Source organism: Meles meles, chromosome 7, assembly GCF_922984935.1.
Source record: "Meles meles chromosome 7, mMelMel3.1 paternal haplotype, whole genome shotgun sequence".
In the NCBI taxonomy this organism is placed as follows: domain Eukaryota; kingdom Metazoa; phylum Chordata; class Mammalia; order Carnivora; family Mustelidae; genus Meles; species Meles meles.
In genome coordinates, this window is record NC_060072.1 from 112,171,206 (window position 1) to 112,184,507 (window position 13,302).

Genomic DNA, 13,302 nt, shown 5'->3' on the forward strand with positions numbered 1-13,302 from the left:
TCTCTCTGTCAAATAAATAAATAAAATCTTTAAAAAAAAAAAAAAAACTGAAAATAATTTGAAAGAAATTAACTTAATCACATACCTGATTGGTTAACATAACCACAGAGAATTTTTTTATATGACTTTTTAAAAAAATTTACATATGGGACACCTCGGTGTCTCAGTCAGTTGAGTCATAATTCCGGGGTCCTGGGATCGAGTTCTTCATTGGGCTCCTTGCTCAGCAGGGAGCCTGCTTCTCCCTCTGCCTCTCTCTCTTTCTCTGACAAATAAATAAAATCTTAACATTAGAAGTGCCTGGGTGGCTCGGTCTTTAACCACCTGCCCTTGGCTCAGGTCATGATCTCAGGGTCCTAGGATCAAGCCCACATCAGGCTCCCTGCTGGAAGTCTGCTTCTCCCTCTCCCACACACCCTGCTTGTGTTCCCTCTCTGGCTCGCTCTCTCTGTGTCAAATAAATAAATAAAATCTTTTTTAAAATCTGAAAATTAAAAAAAAATGTACATACAGGGGCACCTGGGTGGCTCAGTGGGTTAAAGCCTCTGCCTTTGGCTCAGGTCATGATCCCGGGGTACTGGGATGGAGCCCCGCATCGGGCTCTCTGGTCCACAGGGAGCCTGCTTCCTCCTCTCTCTCTGCCTGCCTCTCTGCCTAGTTGTGATTTCTCTCTGTCAAATAAATAGAATATTTTTTTAAAAATGTACATACAATGAACTGCATAGACTAAAGGACCTGGATAGCTCAGTCAGTTGGGCACCTGCTTTCAGCTCAGGTCATGATCCTGGAGTCCTGAGATCAAGCCCCATGTGGGGCTTCCTGCTCAGGGGGGCGCCTGCTTCTCCCTCTCCCTCTGCTCTTCCCCCCCCTCCCCTGCTTGTGCTCACTTGCATTCTCCCTCTCTCAAATAAATACAATCTTTTTTTTTTAAGATTCTATTTATGTATTTGATAGAGATCACAAGAAGACAGAGAAGCAGGCAGAGAGAGAGAGGGGGGAAAGCAGGCTCCCTGCTGAGCAGAGAGACTGATGCGGGGCTCGATCCCAGGACCCCGAGATCACGACCTGAGCCGAAGGCAGAGGCTTTAACCCACTGAGCCACCCAGGCGCCCCTTATTTTTATTTATTTATTTATTTATTTATTTATATTTATTTTTTTAAAGACCTCATTCATTTACTTGACAGAGATCACAAGCAGGCAGACAGGCAGGTAGAGAGGGGAAGCTGGCTCCCTGCTGAGCAGAGAGCCCGATGCGGGGCTTTAACCCACTGAGCCACCCAGGCGCCCCATAATAAAATTTTATTTTTTAAATAATCTCCATACCCCACGAGGGAATGGAAATGACAACCTGGAGATCAAGAGTGGCATGCTCCAAGGACTGAGCCAGCCATGCCTCGGTAGTCCAACCCTCCACCCACTTCCTGTTGGATCTGCAGTTGACATATTTCTAGGGCATGAGAGCTCCCCCTTCTGGCTTCTGACTCCATTTTATCTGCCTATTTATTTTCAAAGGTTTTTTTCGTTTGTGGGTTTTTTTTGTTTTGTTTTGTTTTGTTTTGTTTTGCAATTTCTACACCAACCTGGGGCTCCAACTCATAACCCTGAGATTGTGAGCTGCATGCTCTTCCAACCGAGTCAGGCAGGCACCCAATGACTCTATGTTGTTGTTGTTGTTGTTTTTAAAGATTTTATTTATTTATTTGACAGAGATCACAAGTAGGCAGAGAGGCAGGCAGAGAGAGAGAGAGGAGGAAGCAGGCTCCCCGCTGAGCAGGGAGCCTGATGTGGGGCTCGATCGCAGCACCCTGGCATCATGACCTGAGCTGAAGGCAGAGGCTTTAACCCACTGAGCCACCCAAGCGCCCCTCAATGACTCTATTTTAAATGATGTTTGCTTTAATTTTCACAAGACCAGTTACTCCTTTTTGTTTTATTGCTGAATAATTTCCATTGTGTGAACATGCTTGAAAAAGTCAACGTTATTAAAAAAACTAGGAGACTAACAAAAGATGTAACAACCAAATGCATGATCTTGGTTTAAAAAACAAACTGGTTCAGTCGGTGAAGCATGCAATTCTTGATCTCAGGGTACTGAGTTCAAACCCCATGTTGCACATTGAGCCTACTTAAACACAACAACAACAACAACTATATGTCATTACTTGACCAATTGAGGAAATTTAACTATTAACTGGTTATTAGGTACTACTACGTAATTAATAGGTTTATTAGCCCACTGAGCCGTTGTTTGCAAAATCTTTTTTTTGTTTGTTTGTTTCAAAGTCTGATTTCTCTATTAATAGCACTACTATTCTCTCAGTAGCTCGGGCTTAAAGATCTTGTAACACCAACTCCAACCTTTTTGCTTCCACTCCCACCCAACCTCATTATCAGTTCAGGTTTTCAGCACTTTTTTCCACAGCTTTATTGAGACATAACTCACATACTATACAACTTACCTATTTAAAGCATACACTTAAATGGTTTAAAAGCATATTCACAGGGTGTTCGACTTTTATCAAAACCTATTGTAACATTTTCATCCCCCCAAAAAACTTTGTACCCATTAGCAGTCACTCCTCATCCGGTTTTTATCACTTCTGATCTGGCTCCTTCCAACAGTCTTCCAACTCATCATCTTCATCACTCTCCTTTCAATTTATCTCATGTACATTACAGACAATTCAGTTTCTCTAACGCATGGTTTAGATACAACTTCTTAACAAGATACATTCAGTGACTCTCCCAAAGGACGCTTGGATTCAAGTAAACAAACATCCACTAGCACACGTCCAGTTCTAGGAGCTGTGCTAGGCAGGTGCTGTGAACAAAATGGGTACTACTGAAGACTTCCTTTACGGTTCCAGTGCCTGTGCTAAGGCAGGGCACTCCGCCTAGAACGAGGTCTTAATCCCCACCTCACCCTCAACTGCTAGAAAATGTTCCCAACTTTCAATGACCTTTTTTTTTTTTCCAATGACCTTTTTAAGTCGACAAATGACTGCGAACTCGGCAGCTCCCTTGGACTCTCCTGACACTTCCCTACCCCGTTCGCTTGCACACACTTAAACCCCAATATTTGTTTGTTCAATACGTCCACAGCTCATTCTGTGCAAGCGGCCATGCTCCCTTGCGCGGGAACTGCCAGCTTCTCTCCCCATAAGCTTGACTCCTCAGAATCCCATCTCCCTTCCTCCAGTAATCAAATACATCCGCACCCGACTCCCTCCCCGCGAATCATAGATGTGAGCGACTCCTGGTAAGAGAGGATTAAGAGAGGTCGTCATGTCTGCGCGAAAAGACCTCCGGGCCTCTATGATCCGTGCTTCCGCTCAGGAGAACAGAGCCACCCCTCTTCCGGCGCTTCTAGGCGCCCCAGGCCCGCCCTGACGCTGGCGGTGACGCAAGCGCGCCGGGGGTGACCTCACCTTCCAAGATGGCGGCGGCGGTAGATTAGGGCCGCGGGTCGAAGCAGCCACCGCCGCTGGGGGACCCTGTCGGAAACGACTGCCGCCGCCGCCGCCCCTTCCATCTCTTCTTGGGCAAGGGGCCAGGGCCAGGTGAGGGGAGTGGGGTTCTGGGCAGGCAGAGTTGGATCCTTATCCAGCTCCTCAGGCGGTTTTCACTGGGCAGGAAGGTGTCCAGAGACTGTGCCGAACCACTGCCTCCCCAGTGGTTCCGACGACGCGTGAGTGAGTGTCAGTGAGTGTGTGACTGTGAGTGAGTGTGTGTGTATATACCGGCGCTTCTTCGCTCGAGGGTTCTCAAAGCTTGAGGGGTTCATTTCTTTGTAACCGGACCTGTGCAGCGTGGTCCCCCCGCGGACGCTTGTTGAGCGGGGCTTCCCGAAAGGGCTGCCAGAGGCTCGGAGGAACTCGGCCCTTGCCCTTTACCGTCGGTCTTCCCCACAAAAGACCTTCACGTGGAAAACTCGTGTCCATTTTTAGGACCAGGCTGGGGATCCTGGACTTTTTGGTTGAGGGAAAAGTTTCATGCGATTCGTTTAAAATGATTATAGAGTATATCTGCTAGTCCTAGTTGCTTTTTCTCACAGATTGTTAGACGTTTGTTATTCTTTATTAACTGCTGTTCTGACACCCATCATTACTATTATTTATTTTTCAGAAAAATCTGCCGCCTTATTCTTGGAGGCAATACAGTTCACACTAAGGCGTTTCTTCGTTTGATTTTTATCCCCTCGCTATTCCAGGGAGATTCCAAGTTTCTTTCCTTCATAACTAGCTATGAAGAGAAACTCCTAGACTTTTTGAGTTGAGGCTTTGACCTGGGTTGAAAATCAGGCGGATCTGTCCAGTTGTTCACACGCTTCCGCTGGGATTTTTGTCTTAACCACTCCCCGCACCAGTATTTATTTGTTTATTTAAGAGAGCTATCTCACTGTCTCTATTTAGAAGTTTTAAACTGAACCGACGGTAAACCTCCCCCTTTTTTAACTTTATGATGTGAAACAAAACAAACATAAAGTCGTTTGCGAAATTGTTAAGATTTCCTCTGGAGGCTTGGTGTAAACCAGAATGTTGATCTCTGCCCTGACTTTTTGTGACCTTGGATGAGTTGCCACACCCTTCTAGTACTTTCTTTTTTTATCTCCCAGAAAATTAAGCAAAAGTTTTTGTATGTAGTAAACTATTTATACCTCATATACATAGTTGGATAAATGCACAGTGCGCATTTGCACCTGCAAATTGAAACTAAGCCTTTAGGAAATACTCTTCATTTGATAATAGGCCAATAGGTGTTTGAAAATCCTTTTACTCTGATTAGCCAGGTATTATTTTCAGTATATATGTATTTCTTAATGATTCGTTTTCTCATGGAGGCTTGTACCCCAGTAGTTGAATTAAGTTTAAGGATGTATAAAGTTGAGTCCAACCAGTTTTGTAAAGAAAAGGTGCTTTCTAGCACATCAGTTAATCAGTACTAAATATCTCATACACTAAACTTTTAGGACGAGTAATTTACAACCATAATCATTGCTTTAAAATATATTTCTCTTATAAAATGTTTTAGACATAGAAAACAGGAGTTTACAGTCAGTCTTGCTGTCCTACTTTTTACCAGTTTTTCAGTTTTGTTTTGATTTATATCTTATTCCAAATAAATGCTCACCAAGATTTCTTATTTAATGTATATTGCAACGTTGAAGGAAGGGGGCTATTTTCAGAGTAGCTGATTTTTTAACGCCTTGAGACACAACATGCAACTCACCAATTGCAGGATTTAATGTTGTTGTTTTTTTTTAATGGGTTTTAGTATATTCACAGAATTCCCAAACACCACCACAGTTTTCATCACCCCCAAAAGAAACCCTATGCTCGCCTACCTAGGCAACCACTGACTGACTTTCTGTCTCTGTAGATTGACCAGTTCTGGATATTTCATATAAACAAAATTATGCAATATGTGGTCTTTTGTGACTGGCCTCTTTTACTTTGCATGATGTAGCATGTATCAGTCTTTTTTTTTTTTTTTTTCCCATTTTATTTATTTTTTCAGCGTAACAGTATTCATTCTTTTTGCACAACACCCAGTGCTCCATGCAAAACGTGCCCTCCCCATTACCCACCACCTGTTCCCCCAACCTCCCACCCCTGATCCTTCAAAACCCTCAAGTTGTTTTTCAGAGTCCATAGTCTCTTATGGTTCGCCTCCCCTCCCCAATGTCCATAGCCCGCTCCCCCTCTCCCAATCCCACCTCCCCCCAGCAACCCCCAGTTTGTTTTGTGAGATTAAGAGTCATTTATGGTTTGTCTCCCTCCCAATCCCATCTTGTTTCATTTATTCTTCTCCTATCCCCCTACCCCCCCATGTTGCTTCTCCATGTCCTCATATCAGGGAGATCATATGATAGTTGTCTTTCTCCGATTGTCAGTCTTTTTTTTTTTAAGATTTTATTTATTTATTTGGCAGAGAGAGAGGGAACACAAGCAGGGGGAGTGGAAGAGGGAGAAGCAGGCTTCCCGCTGAGCAGGGATCCTGATGTGGGGCTTGATCCCAGAACCCTGGGATCAGGACCTGAGCTGAAGGCAGCCACCTAAGGCGCTCCCTCAGTCTTTCTTTTTATGTGGTCACAATATGCCATAGTATGGATATACCAGCTTTCTTTATTGATTAGTTGATGGGCAGTTAGTTATTTCCACTATTTGGCTGTTAAATATTACGCTGCTATAACTATTAGTGTGCAAATTTTTGTGTAGACATGTGTTTTCATGTCTCTGGCATATACTTGGGAGTGGGACAAAGCAACTGAATTTTATGTCTCCCTTTTATAAAGCTATCTACACATACGTGGGAAGCTCAATTATTGTGAAAGTCAGACACTGCCTGTGGGGAGAGGGTGAGGGTGAGGCATTCCTTTATAAGTACATTATCTTTGAATGCCAGCTGCTGAGTGAAAACATTTTGGGGCAGCTCTTAAAACAAGAATGAACTAGAGTATTTCAATTAAGCATGTTTCAGTATGAAAGAGACTGTCTATACTAGAATATTTTGTGTCTGCTGAGTTTTAAAAATGACACCCTTGCCCAGTTGCATTTTGCAGCTGGGTGGGGTGAATTTAAATTTCACAGTTTTTGTTGGGATTACTTAATTTTACTTCTCTTATTTTAGAGAAAGTCCCAGAATTCTATAGGGACTAATAAAGTATGGATCTTAAAAAAATGTAAGTTACTGGACTTAATGGTAATTTGTGGAACTTGAAACAAATTCCATACTCAAACCACCAGTGAGTCTTAAGAGTAGCAGCCTGGTAACCCCAAAACTTTGTTAATGTTTGAAATTCTAGAATTTTGATTTGTGATTGAGTTATCTGTGGATTTTTATTTTTCTTTTTGTAAACTGGGATTATAGATCTGTTCATTTTTATTATGGGAGTATATAACAGTTTCATTACTTTATAATTTTAGTGGATGGAAATGGTCTAAAAACAAAGCTTCTTGAATTATTAAAACATGTTAAGTTGTAATGTTTTTCTGTTTTGGCTCTGTGGGGTTAAGGAATACAGTATAGGTATGGTATTCTAAATAGCATGGCTGAAGTGGGTACTAGAAATTTCTGTTTTCCACAAGCATCCAAGGTGATTATGATCAGACAAGTTGGGAAACAACTATAAAAAACTCTTACGTTGCTGCAGATTTGCTTTTCATAAGAATTTAAAGTAGAATTTAATAGTGCTGCCTACCTTCTGGTTATTGTTCATAAAATGTGCTTTAATTCCTATAGTACTATCAGTGCTGGCATTCTGGAATTTCCACTGGTATTCATGATAGAAATCTGGTTTAAAAAAAATAAAGCAATCTATTGCAAATTGTGGATATACATTTGTTACTGAAGGATCATGGATGTTTTATTTGTGCCTGGTTTTGGAGATGTCACCAAATGCGTGTATAAACATAGGATTAAGTTACCCTAAGCTTCCTCAGGCTGTCCATTTGGCTGGCAACTACTTGTAACTTTACAGAGGAGCAAATTAAAGGTAATAGGTAGAGAAAGAAACAACTGAGTAACACAAATGTATTCAGTGGCTTGTTAGATTTGTGCAAAATACAGTTTTTATATTTATTTACTTATTTCCTAAATTTTTATTATTTTAAAATAAGCTCGGTGCCTGACACAGGGTTTGAACTCATGACAACACCAAGATCAAGAGTTGCATGTATCACTGACTGAGCCAGCCCAATAGTTTTTTTTTGTTGTTTTTTTTTTAAGGCTTTATTGATTGGTGAGAGACAGAGAAGCTGAGGGGGAAACAGGCTCCCCACAGAGCAGGGAGCCCCGTGTGGGACTCCATCCCAGGGTCCAGCGATCATGACCTGAGCTATAGTCCAATGCTTAAAGAACTGAGCCATCCAGTTGTCCCATCCCCAGTTTTTTTTTTTTTTAATTTTTTTTCCATTTTATTTATTTTTTCAGCATAACAGTATTCATTGTTTTTGCACAATACCCAGTGCTCCATGCAAAACGTGCCCTCCCTATTACCCACCACCTGTTCCCCCAACCTCCCATCCCTGACCCTTCAAAACCCTCAGGTTGTTTTTCAGAGTCTATAGTCTCTTATGGTTCACCTCCCCTTCCAAATTTTTTTTTTTTTTAATAAACATATAATGTATTTTTATCCCCAGGGGTACAGGTCTGTGAATCGCCAGGTTTGCACACTTCACAGCACTCACGATAGCACATACCCTCCCCAATGTCCATAGCCCCCTCCCCCTCTCCCAATCCCACCTCCCCCCAGCAACCCCCAGTTTGTTTTGTGAGATTAAGAGTCATTTATGGTTTGTCTCCCTCCCAATCCCCCAGTTGTTTTTATATTTAAAACTGTATTTAAGTTTCTGGATACCAAGAGCACTTATACCTAATTTGAATTCCAAAAGAGTCTACTAGACAAAATTTAGAGTAAAAGTAACTATGTCCTTCTTATCATTTAAAAAGAAGCTTGAGAGGCCTTACATATGAAATGCACTCTCTGTTGATAAGGGGGTACCTGAGTGTTGTGCCCTGCTTACAGGAAAGCTCTAAGTGGTGATCTCAGATCATATTTACCTTTCATCTGATTTGTCTTTTCCCTTTTTTCCCTGGCCCCATTCTTAAAATTTACAGATTTGCTCCTTTCAGTAGTCTGTTTGAAAAAAACACCTTGTTCGTCTACCATTTCTTCCTCCTGTTATTGTTCGTTTTTTTGCCTCTGCATTCTTCTCATCCAGCACAGTGCCTGACATAAGTAAATATGCGTCGAGTGTATGCAGTTAAAGGCTAAGAGTCCAGAACTAAAGACGATGTACCTAACCAAGTGATTGCACTGTTTACTAGTTGTGTGATTTTGTGCAAATAAATTGTCTATTCTTGTTTCTCCATCAATAAAGTTGAGACTGTTACCCTTTCCTTCTAGCATAGAGGATTACTATGACAACACATGAAAGAGTGCTTCAGAAATAGAGGTCTCAGGCAGATGTAATTTATTTATATTTGTTTGAAATGCAAGAGCTCATTGTGCAGTATGCTGACTCTGCACTACAGAATGTTGCAAAGGAAGTGCATGCTGTCTCTTCCCAGAATACCCTTAAGAGTCCCTGACCCTGTAGTCGTGCTGTGGAGTTTACATTTTGCGTATTCTCATGCAAATACACACACACACACACACACACAAATTGTGTAATAGTGTTCCTAGGTCTGTCTGTCCCACCACCTAATCACAGGTGTGAATGAGCTGCTTTGTTGCTCTACACCTGGAAGGAAGCTCAAGCTAAATTAAAAGTTGGATAGATATTTAATACTATAAGTCTATCATATTTAGGTCTGGTATGTTTATAACTAGATTATCCAATGCACATTTAAAGCCTAAAAAAACGTATACTGAAGTTAAATGATTGGAGTTTGTATTATCATCTTCTCCATTAGTGTGGTCGTTGAAAAATGTTAAAACGATTGAATAGAATATAATCATCCACCAAATATATGGTTGTATGGATGTTAATGTGTATACTAGAGTTGAGGACTTCACTGCAAATAGTAAAGTGAGTGTGGAGGATGGAAAATTATGAAATCCATGATTAAGATTGCATTTATGGTTAGGCAATTGGGATTTATAAGAAAATCTGAAGAGCACTAGGCTAAAAATCAAGTTTGGAAGTTCAGTGAACTATGCTTTTTCTATGGCATCTGGGTTGGAGTATGACTAAAATTGTCTTCAGATTCAGATTTTTTATAAATACAGGAATTTGACTATAACAGATTTGAGAACATCAATTTTGTATTTAAAGCATTATTCAAAATATGAGTACTTCTTTATTCCAGTTACCCAAAAATTCTGAGACTTTGTAAAGCTGAAATTTTGTTACTCATTTGCTCTGTTCTCCCCTCTCTTGCAACTTCATAATTTATCCCTTGCTTTCTGTACTTATTTACACCTCATTGGCTTCTTCTCCACTGAGTGTAAACATGCTTAAGACTCTTTTGTTGTGCACACACACACACACACACAAAAACAAATGAACTCTCAAACTTACCTCTCACTGGCCTCTATTGTTTTCTTCCCATCCAACCAGGCTGTTTCTTTGAAAGAATAGACTAAAACCCCCATCTCTCCCTTTTCATTTAGCATTCAGCCTTCAACTCCTTGCCTTTTGCTATTGCCCTTGGCCAACAAATAGAACTGTCTGGTCAGGGATCATTACCCTGACATTTTCATTCTTTTTGGTGTGTTATTATATTTCAATATTTCTTTACTACCTTCTTGTTGAAGTTCCTCCTCTGACTCCTGTAAACACAATCTTTCCTGTTTTTCTTCCTTTCTGACTGTCCCAGTCCAGACTTGGAGGTTACCTCTGCCAGCTTCTCCTCTTTGGACAACCCCTGAAATGTTACTTTTGCCCTGAATTCTGTTGGTGTTTCTCTTTCAGATGAAACTGGTATTTCTTGACAGATATTTTTTAAAATGTGTCTTCTTTTGATAAATAAAAAATTATCTGGCTCCTGTTCTGGTGGTGGTGCTTGGGGTAGGGAATGATGGCTGCATTTATTCTTTCCTCCCATCCGTGCACTGAGTCATTGATACAGAGAAGATTGAAGAAAAAACAAAGAAGATTGAAGATCTGCTGAGCTTTATTTTCTATACTTTGAACTGAAAACAGTAGGTAATGTTTCCCTTTCCAGAGTGAAGCTCTCTATTGTTATCCCCTTTCTTACTCCTACCCCAAATTTTGACACTTCCTATCCATTGGAAGTCACTAACTCTCCCCATTCAGTCTCATTAGATAATTTCATTGACTTGTATCTGTGCAGAGCACAGTTTTGTATTTCTAGTTGAGAGCTCTCAGTATAAGAATGTCCAATTACTTGCTGTACATCTTCACCTGGACAGCTCCTAGGTACTAAATTCAGTATGCCCCAAAGTGAACTTGTTATCATCTCCTAAAACAGCTCTTCCTATATTATCTGATTTGAGAAATAGGAATAACATCACTTTCCCTACAGCTGTCTTGAGTACTCTTATTGAATTAGTTAACAAATCTTTGAGACTCTTAATATTTTACCTTTTCATCCCCTTCTTTCTGGTGTTCTTGCTCTAATTTATGCCTTCATACATCTCTTGTTTAGATTTTTCCAATATTCCCCTAACTGTGTCCTTGCCTCCAGTCTCTATTCTTATTCTTCCATATCACCTCCAGGATGATCTTTCTAGAATATAATCTGTTGATACACTTTTCTTGCTTGAAATCTTTCAATAGTTCCTGGCAGTGTTCTATAGTGGTTTTTAGCCTATTTTACATCGTGATCTAATTTGAGGATCTAATGAAGAAATGGAATGATTTTTCTGTCCAGAAAAAAATGCTGATGCACAGAGAATTTGCATATACTTTTAGGGGGTTCGTTTATGAACATGGTTAAAATAATTCCTTACATATAAGATAAAACCTAAGCTTCCCAGAATCTCATGGTATACAAAGCACACCAAGTGCTGACTGCTGCTTGCTCCTGCTGAGCCTCATCCCCCTTATGTCTTAGGATTCAGCCATGCCAAATTCCTTAGTATTTATGTCCCATGCTGTTTCAAAAGTGCTTTTGTGCTTTGTCCTGGTCTTCTTGGTGTCTAAAGTACATCCCTGTCTCATCCCCCTAAGCTGGTTCAGTTAGTGAATACCTCTTCATGTTCCAGGATTGGTTCAGATTTTACTTTATATAAAGTCTTTCTTGATTTCTGCTTTTTCCCTTCCCCAGAGAGACTTTGCTGCTTCCTCGTTTGTGTTGCCCTCTCTTCCTCTGTGGATACGGTCATAGAACTTTATTGTTCTGATTAATTTGCATATTTTTGTTTGTCTCTACTTGGTCAAAAACTCCAGAAGGCAGGTGATTAATCTTAATTATGGTTTTTGTGCCTAATGTTTGTAGTAGGTTGTATCTTAAGAAATTGGAGTTGAATGAACGCACAAAATTACCAGAAGGCATTGCCTTCTGTTTTTGTTTTTGTTTTTAATTTTTTTTTAAAGATTTTATTTATTTATTTGGCAGAGAGAGATCACAAGTAGATGGAGAGGCAGGCAGAGAGAGAGAGAGGGAAGCAGGCTCCTGCTGAGCAGAGAGCCCGATGTGGGACTCTATCCCAGGACCCTGAGATCATGACCTGAGCTGAAGGCAGCAGCTTAACCCACTGAGCCACCCAGGCGCCCCTTGTTTTTAATTTTTATTTATTTATTTGACAGAGAGATCACAAGTAGGCAAGAGGCAAGCAGAGAGGGGGAAGCAGGCTCCCTGCTCAGGCTCGATCCCAGGACGCTGAGACCATGACCTGAGTTGAAGGCAAAGGCTTAACCCACTAAGCCACCTACGTTGCCCACCTTCTGTTTCAGTAGATACAATTAGTAGGTTGATACGAGGTCTTTAAAGATTTTTTTTAAACTTATAAATTTAGTCTAGTAATCTTCATATGAAAATAGTGTGTTACAGTTGTTGGGGAACTGCCTCCCAAGTTTTAAGAAAATTAGGTTCCAGTCTTGGCCCTTGTTCCAGTTAGCTCTTGGTTGCCAACAATAGAAAATCATTCTAGCTTATTTAACAGAAACGGAACTTATGAAAAGGGCGTTGGGTAGCTCACAGAATGGGTGGGAAGCAGGAAAATTAGGTTTGGGAAACAGGCAGGAACCAAGGGAGACTTGGCAGTAGACTGAGCCGGGATCAGGCCAAGGAATAGAAGAGTTAGGACACTGCAATCCGATCTGCAACTCTGCATCTGCTGACTTAGTACCACAACCTTCTCCATGAATTATGTTTTAAGTGTCTTTCACATTCTAGATCCTAATAGGAGTCTCTCACTTGGCTACATGCCACAGAACAGGAGAAAAGGAAAGAAAAAATCTAGCTCAAATTTTAGCTTTTATAGTAGGGGCTGGGAGATTTCTGTTTCCTATCGAGATTGACACAATGTTGGATGCTCCCTATAAAGGAAATTGGGTTCAGATGGCAGGCAGGCGAAAAAGTGAAAAAGCGAAGGTTCATTACAGCGCCACTGCTAGCTAGTACCTGACCAGATAGGCCTCAAAAACTTATTTTTCCTCTATGGATATCCCTTTTTATATTTGTAAATTTGAAATTCTTTCACTATTAAATGGTGACTGTAAATGTAACAAATATTTTGAGGGTTTTGGGTTTTTTTTTTAGGTTTTATTTGTTTGACAGAAGAGAGAGAGACAGCACAAGGAGGGGGAGCAGCAGAGGGAGAGAAGAGAAAGAGCAGGCTCTCTGCTGAGCAGGGAGCCTGATGTAGGGCTTGATCCCAGGACGCTGGG

General features: G+C 40.9%; 1 protein-coding gene across 7 annotated transcripts in view; it reads left to right on the forward strand.

Moving 5' to 3' along the window:
• Positions 1 to 3,409: 3,409 nt before the first annotated feature.
• BCL2L13 (BCL2 like 13) overlaps positions 3,410 to 13,302 on the forward strand; it is an 85,523-nt gene continuing 75,630 nt past the window's right edge. For all 7 annotated transcript variants that reach the window (XR_006819542.1, XM_046010970.1, XM_046010971.1 and 4 more), the window contains exon 1: positions 3,410 to 3,561. The gene's annotated coding sequence lies outside the window, so the exon portion shown is untranslated. The remainder of the gene's footprint in view (positions 3,562 to 13,302) is intronic.